An 11941-nucleotide genomic window follows, 5' to 3' on the forward strand; every position below is an offset into this window, starting at 1 on the left:
GATTTTTGTGTGTTGATTATAGGACCTGCAACTTTATTGAATATTTGTATTAGTTCCAACAGTTTTTAGTGAAGGTTTTAGACATTTCCATATATAAAATCATATCTTCTGCAAATAATTTTACTTCTTTCTTTCTGATTTGGAGGCCTTTCCTTTCATTTTCTTGACTAATTGCTCCAGGTAGGGTATCAGCTTTATATTGAATAGGAATGGTAAAAGTGGGCGCCCTTGTCTTATTCCTGATCTTAGAGGAAAGGCTTTCAGCCTTTCATCATTAGGTATGATGTTAGCTGTGGGCTTGTCATATATGACCTTACTTATGTTGAGGAACATTCCTTCTATATTCAAATTTTTGTGAGTTTTTACCATGAAGGATGATTAATTTTGTCAAATGCTCTTTCTGCATCTATTAAGAAAATCATATGATTTTTATCTTTCATTCTATTAGTATAGTATATCACAGTTATTTATTTGTGTATGTTGAACCATTTTTGAATTCTAAGGATAAAGCATACTTGATCATGGTATATGATTCTTTTAACGTGCTGTTGAATTAAGTTGCTAATATATTGTTGAGAATTTTTGTATCTATATTCATCAAGAATATTGGCTTGCAGTTTTCTTTTCTTGTAGTGTCATTTTCTGACTTTCATATGAGAATAATCCTGGCCTGACAAAATGAGTTTGGGAGTGTAGACTCCTCTGCAGTTTTTTGGAAGAGTTCAAGAAATGTTGGTGTTAATGTTTGGTAGAATTCACCAGTGAAACCATCTGCTCCTGAGCTTTCCTTTGTTGGGAGGGTTTGATTATTAATTCTTCCTAAAACTTAGTCTGTTCATATTTTCAGTTTCTTTATTAGTCAGTCTTGGTAGATTGTATGTTTCTAGGAATTTATCCATTTCTGCTAGGTTATCCAATTTGTTAGCATATAGTTGTTCATAGTAGTGTCTTATGATTCTTTTGAACTTCTGCATCATTCATTGTAATGCCTCATCTTTCATTTCAGGTTTTATTTACTTGAGTCTTCTCTCTTTTTTTCTTAGTCCAGCTAAGGGTTTGTCAGTTTACATTTCAGAAAATCGGCTCTTAGTTTCATTGATCTTTTTCCTATCCCTCTTTTTCTATTTCATTTATTCCTACTCTGATCATTACTGTCTCCTTCCTTCTGCTAACCCTGGGCTTACTTATTCTTTTCTAGTTCTAGTTCCTTTAAGATATAAAGTTGGGTTGTATATTTGAGATCTTCCTTTTTTCTTCATGTAGTCATTTATCACTATAAACTTCCCTTTTAGAACTGCTTTTGCTCCATTCCATAAGTTCTGGTATGCTGAGTTTCCATTTTCCTTTGTTTCAAGATATTTTTTAATTTCTCTTTTGATTTTTTTGATCTATTGGTTATTTAGGAGTGTGTTAATGCCACATAATTATGGACTTTTCCATTTTCCTATTGTTATTGATTTCTATCTTCATACCATTATGAAGAGATATTTCTAACCTAATAATATGATTTTAGTCTTCTTAAATTTGCTAAGACTTGTTTTGTGACCTTGCATATGTTCTATCCTGGAGGAAATTTTGTGTGCACTTGAGAAGAATGTGTATTCTGCTGCTGTTGGATGGAATGTTTTGGTATATGTTTCTTGGGTTTATTTGATCTAAAGCATAGTTCAAGTGCAATATTTCCTTATCAATTTTCTGTCTGGATGATCAATCCATTATTGAAAGTAGGATACTGACATCCCTTACTATTCTATTGTTATTGTATTGTTGTCTGTTTTTCCCTTCAGATCTTTTAGTATTTGTTTGATATATTTAGATCCTATAATGTTGGGTGTATGTGTATTTTAGATTGTTATATCCTCTTGATGAATTGATCCCTTTATTATTATATAATGATCTTCTTTGTATCTTTACCACCTGTCACTTAAGGTCTATTTTAATACCAGTATAGCTATTCCTGCTCTCTTTTGGTTTCCTCTTGCATGAAATACAGTTTTCTGTTCCTTCACTTTGAACATATGTGTGTCCTTAAAACTGAAGTGAGTCTCTTGTAGGAAGCATACAGTTTGTTCTTTTTGTTGTTGTTGTTGATTTTTTTCCGTTCAGCTACTTTGTCTTTTGATTAAAGAATTTAATTCATTTATATTTTGCATAATTATTGATAACTAAGGACTTATTCTATAATATTAATTGTTTTCTGGCTTTCTTGTAGTCTCTTTGTTCCTTTCATCCTCTTTTGCTGCCTTTGTTTGTGAATTGATGGTTTTCCATAATGATGAATGCTTTGATTCCCTTCTTTTCATCTTTGTGTATCTGCTGTCAGTTTTTGTTCTGTAGTTATCATGAGGCTTACCTAAAACATCTTATAGATATAACAGTCTATTATAAACTAACAGCAACTTAACTTCAATTACATATAAAAATTTTGCTTTGTTACTCATTTTTTTATTTCACAATATGCATCTTTTTATATTATATATTCACTAACAAATTATTATAGCTATTGCTATATTTAATACATCCATAATGTGGTTAGTAGGGTTGGTGCTCCTTTGACATGTTCCAAAGGATACTTGTATCCTTTAAATTTTTTTGCTAGAATTAAGTGGCTAGCACAGTACCATATACAATGTTATAATATCCTGAAATTGACTATATATTTACCTTTACTAGTGTGTTGCATATTTTCATGTTACTTATTAGTTCCTTTCATTGCAGCTTTAAGAACTCCTTTCAGGATTTCTTGTAAGTCAGGTCTAGTGGTGATGAACTCCCTCAGCTTTTGTTTATCTGAGAATATCTCCATCTCTCCTTCATTCCTAAAGGACAACTTTGATCCACAGAGTAGCCCACTCTCTCCTGGCCTATAAGGTTTCTGCCAAGAAACCTGCTGATAGCCTTATGGGGGTTCCTTTTTAAGTGATAAGCTTCTTTACTCTTCCTGTTTGTAAGATTCTTTGTCTTTGATTTTTGACAGCTTTTATAATGTGTCTTGGAGAATAGTTTGAATTAGGGGACCTATGAGTTTGTGAACATGGATGGCCAAATCTCTCTTCAGATGTGGAACTTTTGAGCCATTATTACTTTTTAAAATATGGAATGTCTTGAATTTGTATGTCATCCTTGTGCAGGCATGCACCATAGCTAATCTTCTCTGTATCATTCCAGTTTTAGTATATGTGCTAACAAAGCAAACACAAGCCATGATTTTTTAAAATAAGTTTTCTGGGGCGCCTGGGTGGCTCAGTTGGTTAAGCGACTGCCTTCGGCTGAGGTCATGATCCTGGAGTCCCTGGATCGAGTCCCGCATCGGGCTCCCTGCTCGGCAGGGAGTCTGCTTCTCCCTCTGACGCTCCCCCCTCTCATGTGCTTGCTCTCTCTCATTCTCTCTCTCTCAAATAAATAAATTAAAAAAAAAAAAATCTTTAAAAAAAAAAATAATAATAAGTTTTCTGCCTCCATCCTCCTTTCTTCTCGAACTCCAGTAATTCTCATATTGGCTTGTTCAATGGTATCCCATAGATCACACAATGTTTCTTGACTCTTTTTAATTCTTTTTTCTTTGTTCTCTCTGAATAGATCATTTAAAAAGTCTTGTCTTCAATTTCAGATTCTTTCTTCTGCTTGATCCATTTTGATTTTGGTTCTTTATTGCATTTTTCATTTCATTTCATAAATAAAATGAAAGTTATCCTTTCACCTCAGAATTTCTTTTTTTTTAATTGATTTCTGGTTGTTGTTTTTTTAACTTCTCATTTTGTTTGCACATTGTTTTCCTGATTTCATTGAATTGTGTTTCTGTGTTTTCTTGTAGTTCACTGAGCTTTCTTAAAACAGCTATTTTGAATTCTTGATTAGGTAAATTGCAGATCTCCATGTCTTTGGGGTTGATTAATGGAAGATCATTGTGATCGTTCAGTGGTGTCATGTTTCCATGACTTTCTGTGTTCCTTGAAGTCTTGCATTGCTATCTTTGCATTTAAAGTAGCAGTCACCTCCTCCATTCTTTACTGAATAACTTTGGAAAAGAATCATCTTCCTTCAGCCCTACTAGGCATTCTGGGGCTTTCTCAGATCTTCTGTGGATACACATTGCTCCACACTTCTTGCTCCCTCTTGTGGCAGATTCTTTTTTGTTGTTGGTTGGTTGGTTTCAAGTTTTTATTTAAATTCTGGTTAGTTAACATACAGTGTAACATTCGTTTCGGGAGTAGAATTTAGTGACTCATCATTTACATATAACACCCAGTGCTCATCCCAACAAGTGCCCTCCTTAATACCCATCACCTCTTTAGCCCATCCCCTGCCCACCTCCCCTCCAGCAACCCTCAGTTTCTTCTCTATGTTAAGAGTCTGTTTTGTAGTTTGCCTCTCTCTCTCTCTCTGTCTTCCCCCTATGTGCATCTGTATTGTTTCTTAAATTTTGTGGCAGATTCTTAAGCTTGTATGCTTTCTTTTGATCCTGCTGCACACCAGGCCTATTGCTGACAGCCACCCTTTTACTTTCTCAAAGGTGATGCTAAATGTTCATTTTTGGTCTCTTCCTGGCCCATAGATACAGTCCAGCTTTATGTGCATGCTCACTACTTGTCTGCCAAAGCTCACTCTTGCTACTGCTAGGGACACATACAAAGAGCTGCCCATCAAGGTGTGTGGGTGCAGCCCACAGAGTGCTATTGATGTCCATGGGCCCATTGGGGGAATTGACAGGTGAGGCATCTCAACAGCTATGGGGTGGGCCTCCTGATGGAGTCCATAATGTGGTTAGTAGGGTCGGTGTTCCTTTGACATGATCCAAGCCTTTGCTGTTGTTCTCCTAGCTGCTTACAACCCCCAGTCATGCAATTCATGATGCAGTACTCTGGACGGGATGAGAGAGAAATGGGCCTCTGGCAGCATCCCACACAGCTGGGGAAGCCAGGCACTCACTCACATGTTCTCACTTTCCTCCACAAGAGAAATCATAGGCTAAGAAGGGCTCTCGTGGCACTAGCTGTGCCACTTTGGGAAAGCGGTGACATGGATAAACGCAAGCTCTTTCTCTTACCCTCTTCAACTTGTTCAGTCTCTGATTTTCTTGTTCCAACAGTGTGCTGGAACTTCTCTGCTGGATTCCTGGACTTCCACAAAGACTTTCTTATCTATGATGACTGTCTAAGTCAGTGTTCTCCAGGGCTTCTGGACTGCAGGCAAAGGGCCAGGGATCAGTTCATGGGCCATTTTTGTGTTCATAGCCTGGACCAAGATCTGTTTGACTATGGCACAATGCACAGGTGGGTGAGACATCTCCTAGGTATCTTGGCATATGGTGCTGGCTCCCACAGAAACACTTTTTTTGTGGATGGATGCCAAATTATTTTGGGGGGGCATTCAAGAAAGGACTCCCTCAGTTTTTAAACCAGTGCTTCATTGAATTCTATCTTCCAGTGCCATTCAGAGAAGTCTGATGCTGTATAATTTCCTTAACATCTGAATGTAGCTGGCTTCTTTCCCCCACTCCCACCCTGGAAACTTGCAGGATCTTCTCTTTACCCTCAATCCTCTGAAATTTCATAATGTGAAAATATGTTGCACTGTCTCCCCATTTACTGAGCTTCCCATTTGCTTGCTGAACCATTTCAGTCGAGATACTTGTGCCATCAGTTCTGAGAAACTTTTTCGTTTTCTTTCTTTCCCTGGAATTATTATTATCTCAGTCCTCCTTGAATGGATACTACCATTTTCTTATATTTTCCTTTCCTCACTTTCACCATTTTTCTTATTTTCTGGAAAATGTCTTTGGCTTTGCCGTTCAAATCTTCACTGCAATTTTTATTTATGTGATCATATTTTAATTTCTTTGACTTGTTGGTTTTATTTTGAAAGAGTTCTTTTTTAGTATTCTATGTTTATTCCCTCTTTTCCATGTCTCTGAGTCCAGTAATTACAAGTTTTCTTCAGTTCTTTGAGAATTTTGTGTCCTTAGTGCTTTTTTTTCTATATAATTTTGTACCTGTCTTTCATGTTAGAATTTTTCATACTCTTTAGTATCTTTGATTTTCTGTTTCTAATATGACTGAGACACTAAAAACCTAATTGGAAGTTTGTGTGTAAGGATAGAATGGGGTTTGAGAAGTACTTGTGAGGTTGTGGGCTTTGGGTGATAGGACAAAGATCTTCCTGCTGGAGGTCCCTGTCTATACAGAGTTTTCTTGGGTTCAGCACACTCTCCAGAGAGAAATCCTGCAATACTCAGGCTCATAAGCACATAGCCAATGAAGGAGCTTTACTATCTCACTATTTAGTGTATAGCCTTTTATTTAATCTCTCCTTTCAGTACAGAATTCCCATCTTCAGTTGTTATCACTGAATACAAAATACAGAATATCTCTAGGTTTACTGTAAAGAATAAGTCTCAGCCTTTAGCCAAGTACTGAGAAGTTGATAACTGGCAGTGTGGTATGGGAGAAAAATTAGAGGTATCATTGATTCTTATATAGACTTTGCACCAATCCTTGTATTTCCAGTCCCACCTGCAATCCCACTTTCAGGTATACCTATTATTTGTATTCCATAATTTTTCTCTTTTCTTTTTCACTCTTATTTTTTGCAGTATATTCTCAAATAACTTTCTTGGAATGTGTACATATGAAATAAAACTACAGAATCTTTATGTATGTGAAAATGTATTTATTTTGCTCTGATCCTTGGTTGATAGTTTAGCTGGGAATATAATTCTAAGTTTAAAAACAAGTTTTCCCTTGTTAAATTCAAGAAAACATCATTCTTGTCTTCTAGTATCCAGTATTACTGGTTGGAAATGTAACATTAGTCAAAAAATTTTGCCTTTTATCTAATCCTTACTCAGCTGATGCTTTTATTATTTTCTCATTGACTTGTTCTTCTGGAATTTTACACTTTATTTATTTATTTTTATTTTTAAAGATTTTATTTATTTATTTGAGAGAGAGCGAATGAGAGAGAGAGCACACGAGAGGGGGGAGGGTCAGAGGGAGAAGCAGACTCCCTGCTGAGCAGGGAGTCTGATGCAGGACTCAATTCCAGGACTCCAGGATCATGACCTGAGCCAAAGGCAGCCGCTTAACCAACTGAGCCACCCAAGCGCCCCTATTTATTTATTTTAAAGATTTTGTTTATTTTAGAGAGAGAGAGTGCACGAGCATGAGTGGGAGGAGGGGCAGATGGAGAGGGAGAAGCAGACTCTCTGCTGAGCAGGGAGCCTGACACGGACTCAATCCCAGGACCCTGGGATCACGACTGAAGCTCAAGGCAGATGCTTAACCGACTAAGCCACTCAGGCTCCCCATATTGTTTTTATTTATATTGTATTATTTATATTCAATTTATATGCTATTATTAGTATATATAATGTAGTATGTTAGTATATATATATTTTTATTAATATTAGTATCATATATACTATTATTTGTATACTATTAAATATTATAAATTTCAACCCACCAGTAATCTATCCTGTAACAGTCTTAACAGGAGCCTGGTTTTATTCAGATCTTACCCCTTCTCCACACAGCCGGTGATTCATGTAAACTTGCCTCATTTCCACTCTGAGTGATCTTTAATTAATTCTAATGCTGTAATATGATCTCATCCCCCCTTGTTAGTGATTGTTTTAGGAATGGGCAAGGAACCCAATTCTGGACAAGGGAAGAGTGGCTGGAGGCTTTTGGGAAAGGAGAGAAGTATAGGGAGAGTTGCTGGAGGCTTTTGTTCTTAGGAGAGAAGTATGGGGAGCCTGTTTGTCTCACTTCTCCTGAAAATAGACATGGAAGAATATTGCATCCCTTGTTTCTGTCATCCATTTTGGACAGTGAGAAAATCTATTTCTAAAACAGAGCTAACCCACAGAGCTATGGATAACAAAGAGAATAGCATTCAAATAAAGCTGAACCCCAGTCATACTAGGCTTGGCAATTGCTTTGCTTTTAGACTTCCTGTCACATGAGCCAATAGGATTTCTTAATATTTAAGACAATTTGTACTGGTTTTCTGTTACTCAAAGCTGAAAGTATCATAACTGATTCTGAAGTTGTAGAAAAATATTTTGTCTTTTATTCTTGAGTCACATGGACTGAAGAGGAGTGGAGAATATGGATGGGGAATAGGATTGTCATCCTGTGGTGTAGTTTAGTATTCAGACTTTGAGTTTAGCCAATAGCATCACTTCTACCCTCTTTGTACCTGGCAGTTCTAAATCCTGTGCATCTTTAGATGTGTCATATACACAGCATATCATTATCATGGTGTCTGAAGACAGCATATTTGGGTTCAAATCTTGACTCTGTCATTTTTAGCTAGGTAATCTTTTGCATGTTATTAAATATCTGTGTGTTTCAGGTTACTCATATTCAAAATGGAATATGATGGTATTTATACTGCAGAGAAGAGTTGTATTAAATGGGTTATATGAAAAGTTTTTGGCATGTAGAAAGTACTGTTTGTTAGCTATTAACAGATTACTCAAATAAATAATTTCTTCTCTTCTTTTTTAGCAGCAGAACCCTAATCTTGTTCAAGATGTTCAGTTAGAAGTACTAATTTTCTGAAATTACCTTAGAGCTAGATTTGGCTGTGTAATGCAGTTCAGACCAATAAAATGCAAGCGGAGATCTACTGGATGTGGCTAAAGAACCTGAAATGGTTTTGCTTAAAAGCCACAATGCATCTTTTTTTCTTGGCACACCCCCTTGCTCATATCTGGAATGGGACATGATTCTTGGATATAGGAGAGCCATCTTGTAATCATAAGAACAAAATCTACACAGTTTGGAATATAGTTGGAAAAGAGGAGCCAATTCTGATGACTTCCTTTAGCCGTATATCAGCCCTGAACTGACTCTGGAATCCTTACTCTGCAAGAAGGAAAAACACCTGTTTTGTTAAGCACTATATTTAGGTGCTTACATACAGCCAAAGGCAATCCTAACTACTACACAAGGGACCTTCTGGGCAAGGTGGTGCTCTCTTTTTGCCTTTTGAGACCTTGGTTTTATGGACGTCATATTCTTATTATGCTTTATACTTTCAATAGATTTCTATCCTTGTTTCACATTTTAGAAGTTTAGTTATCTACAAATGATTTCAATGACTTCTTCCCAACCTCCTTACCTTTAAGGTTTACTCCTTTTTTATTCCTATATTTTCTTCTCTGTAGAAAAGGGAAATAACAGTAATACTTATCCTGGGGACTATGAACTTCAGTTCTTTCAAGGGCTATGGGCAGTGTAAAAAAAATGAAGTATCCAGATGTAAGATACAGGTGAGGATTATGGAGACATGGAGAGTACATGTCCTTGTTAAAGGTTTTTAAATACAAATAAAATAGATATTGTACCACTCAAAGAATATAGACCTATAGGCCCAATCTGGGTATAGGCTAAAATTCTGCAGATTCTGATTTTAAGACATAATACATGTGAAAGAACTGTCATACTTACTGAACTGCAATGCACCTCCTCACCAAAACACCAATATCAGTAATAATAAAACAATATACAATTAAGACCTTTTAAAATTGAAAGTGTATTTAGCTAAAATACTTCCAAATTGAAATTGTTTTTCCCCTTTTTGGTTTTTGACTGATACATAAGGTAATGCAGTAACTAATATTATACTCAATAGACAAAAGAAACAAACAAAAATCCTCTCTGTGGGGGTTGCTATGGCTTTGGAAGAAAACCAACTATAAGCAAAAATGTAAGATAGGAAAATATGCATTTCCCACCCCCATCCTTCCTCAGTTTTTTTCCTCTCCCTGCCTTAATATATGTGTTGAGGATTTGCATTATAATAAGGGCTTATAATACACTTTAAAACTCTAATTAACCAAGCACTTGTTACTAGTGAAACCCAGTTCCTGCACATAAACCACCAGTGTGTACCCTGCCTTCCAGTAAGATTGAATCTGCATGGAATCTACCAGAGAACATGCTTATGCTGCTCCCATTTCCTATAGAGATGAGTGGATTGCAGTGGCAATAACTGTTAGCTCTTGTTCTGTTGGTTAGTTCTTTGGTCCTATACACTTACATCTGCACAGATAGAAGTTTGGCCGGCAAGGAAACTGAGGTTCAGAATGGAAAATTATATGTCTTAAGCTCAAAGAGTAACTGGACATGGTGGAATTCTAACCATGCACTGTCTAATGAGAAAATGATGGAGTTTTCCTTATGCCATTAAAGCTCCCCTGATAGTGGACAATTACAAAACCTGGACTCTCAAACAAATGGACAGTGAACTGGACTGATAATCAGGAAAGCAAGGGGTTAAACTAGACTCTTCAACTTGGAGAATTGTACTAATCGTTAGCCTTATTGTTCACATTGGTAATTTTTTTTCAGATTCTAAATTTGATGCCTCTATAATTCTAATGTTAGTTTTAAGTACCATGTTTTAGACTGTGAAACTCTAAATAGTAGGAACTTTGTCTAAATACGTGATTTGTGTACTACTTACATACCTAAACAGATCTTGAAAATGTTCTTGATAATGTAAACAATTTGTCAAATTTTAAATATATATATTTTTAAAGATTTTATTTATTTATTTGACAGAGAGAGAGACAGCGAGAGAGGGAATACAAGCAAGGGGGAGTGGGAGAGGGAGAAGCAGGTTTCCTGCCAAGCAGGGAGCCCGATGCGGGGCCTGATCCCAGAACCCTGGGATCATGACCTGAGCTGAAGGCAGATGCTTAACGACTGAGCCACCCAGGCGCCCCTAAATGTATTTTTCTTATTACTTTTTTGTCTCTACATTAATATATTGTGGAACTCTATACAGGAAAGGCTCATGTAGTCATTGTTTTTGGAACAAATTTCATTGAAAGGCTCTAATCCAGATGTCTGTGTAAAGAGAATGTGAACTTATGTCTTTGCCACTTGCCGGAAATAGAGCCCTAGTTTAATGTAGTACAGAGTACTGCCTTACAATTTTCATAAGATAGATCGATAGATGCTTATTAGAATATTTGGCAGAAGGAAGTTTTGAAATATTTTGCGTCAATAGGAAATTTAGTCCATGACTACAGACTAGGTGGTTTTTATATATGTGGCTACAAAATTTCATTTAAGTAATTCCTTGGTAATATGAAATTTGAATTCCCAAAGGCCAACATAAATGTGACTAATAATAATTTGTGTTTCAACTATATTCTAAAGCCAGTTTTTAACTTAACTTTTAAGCTCCTTTTTCCTGTAAAAAATCTGATCTCTCACATTGCCACACAACATCCTGTTACCCTATTTTCCTAAGCTGGCAGGAAATGGTCCACTATTGATGTCTGCAATGGGGAAATACTTCTCACCGATCTTGTCTTCTTTGATCGAAACTTAACCTCATCAACATGAACCACTTAGATGAGACTATCTGGAAATATTGAGTAGGTTCCTATTTGTTTAAAGGATGAGGCAAAATCTCTGTTCCAATGAAACATATCAAAATTCAGACTTTCGTATTTAAGATACATTGCAGTGTTCGAATTCTCATCTTCTTTCATCAGTTAGTAAATACATTTATATATCATGTGTCTGCTATGTACCTAGCCATTCTTCTCAGGACTAGTTTTGCTGCTTAGAAAGCTAGCCAAAAAATTGATCTGGTTACAGTCTATTTGTTTTCTTACCACAAGGGTGAAATGCTACAAAATAGTAAATTAAATTAAAAACAAATAACTCTGTGAGGGCCAATCATTTATGCCCTGATGTTAATTATTACAATCACAATTTTACATTTTTATAACTAGATGAACTGAGAACACTGAAAGGAGTAAAAAATAAGGAAAGGGAAATTGATTTTGGATTTTCAAGATTAGGAAGGCAGTGCTGGTTGAGCTACAAGTAGGATTTCTGCATACAATTCACTCATTCCTTCATGTATTCAGTCCAATATACTTCCTCAGTATTTATAATGTGTCACCCTCTCTTTT

At 36.2% G+C, this 11941-nt stretch overlaps 1 long non-coding RNA gene and 1 pseudogene across 1 annotated transcript; one reads left to right on the forward strand and one right to left on the reverse strand.

The window, feature by feature from the left end:
• Positions 1-3088: 3088 nt before the first annotated feature.
• LOC118526570 (U6 spliceosomal RNA) lies at positions 3089-3198 on the reverse strand (annotated as a pseudogene).
• Positions 3199-5101: 1903 nt separating this feature from the next.
• LOC144381717 (uncharacterized) lies at positions 5102-9363 on the forward strand. Its single transcript, XR_013447486.1, has 2 exons — positions 5102-5273; positions 8511-9363. It is a non-coding gene; the product is annotated as an uncharacterized LOC144381717 (long non-coding RNA).
• Positions 9364-11941: the final 2578 nt, after the last annotated feature.

Source organism: Halichoerus grypus, chromosome 5, assembly GCF_964656455.1.
Source record: "Halichoerus grypus chromosome 5, mHalGry1.hap1.1, whole genome shotgun sequence".
In the NCBI taxonomy this organism is placed as follows: Eukaryota; Metazoa; Chordata; class Mammalia; order Carnivora; family Phocidae; genus Halichoerus; species Halichoerus grypus.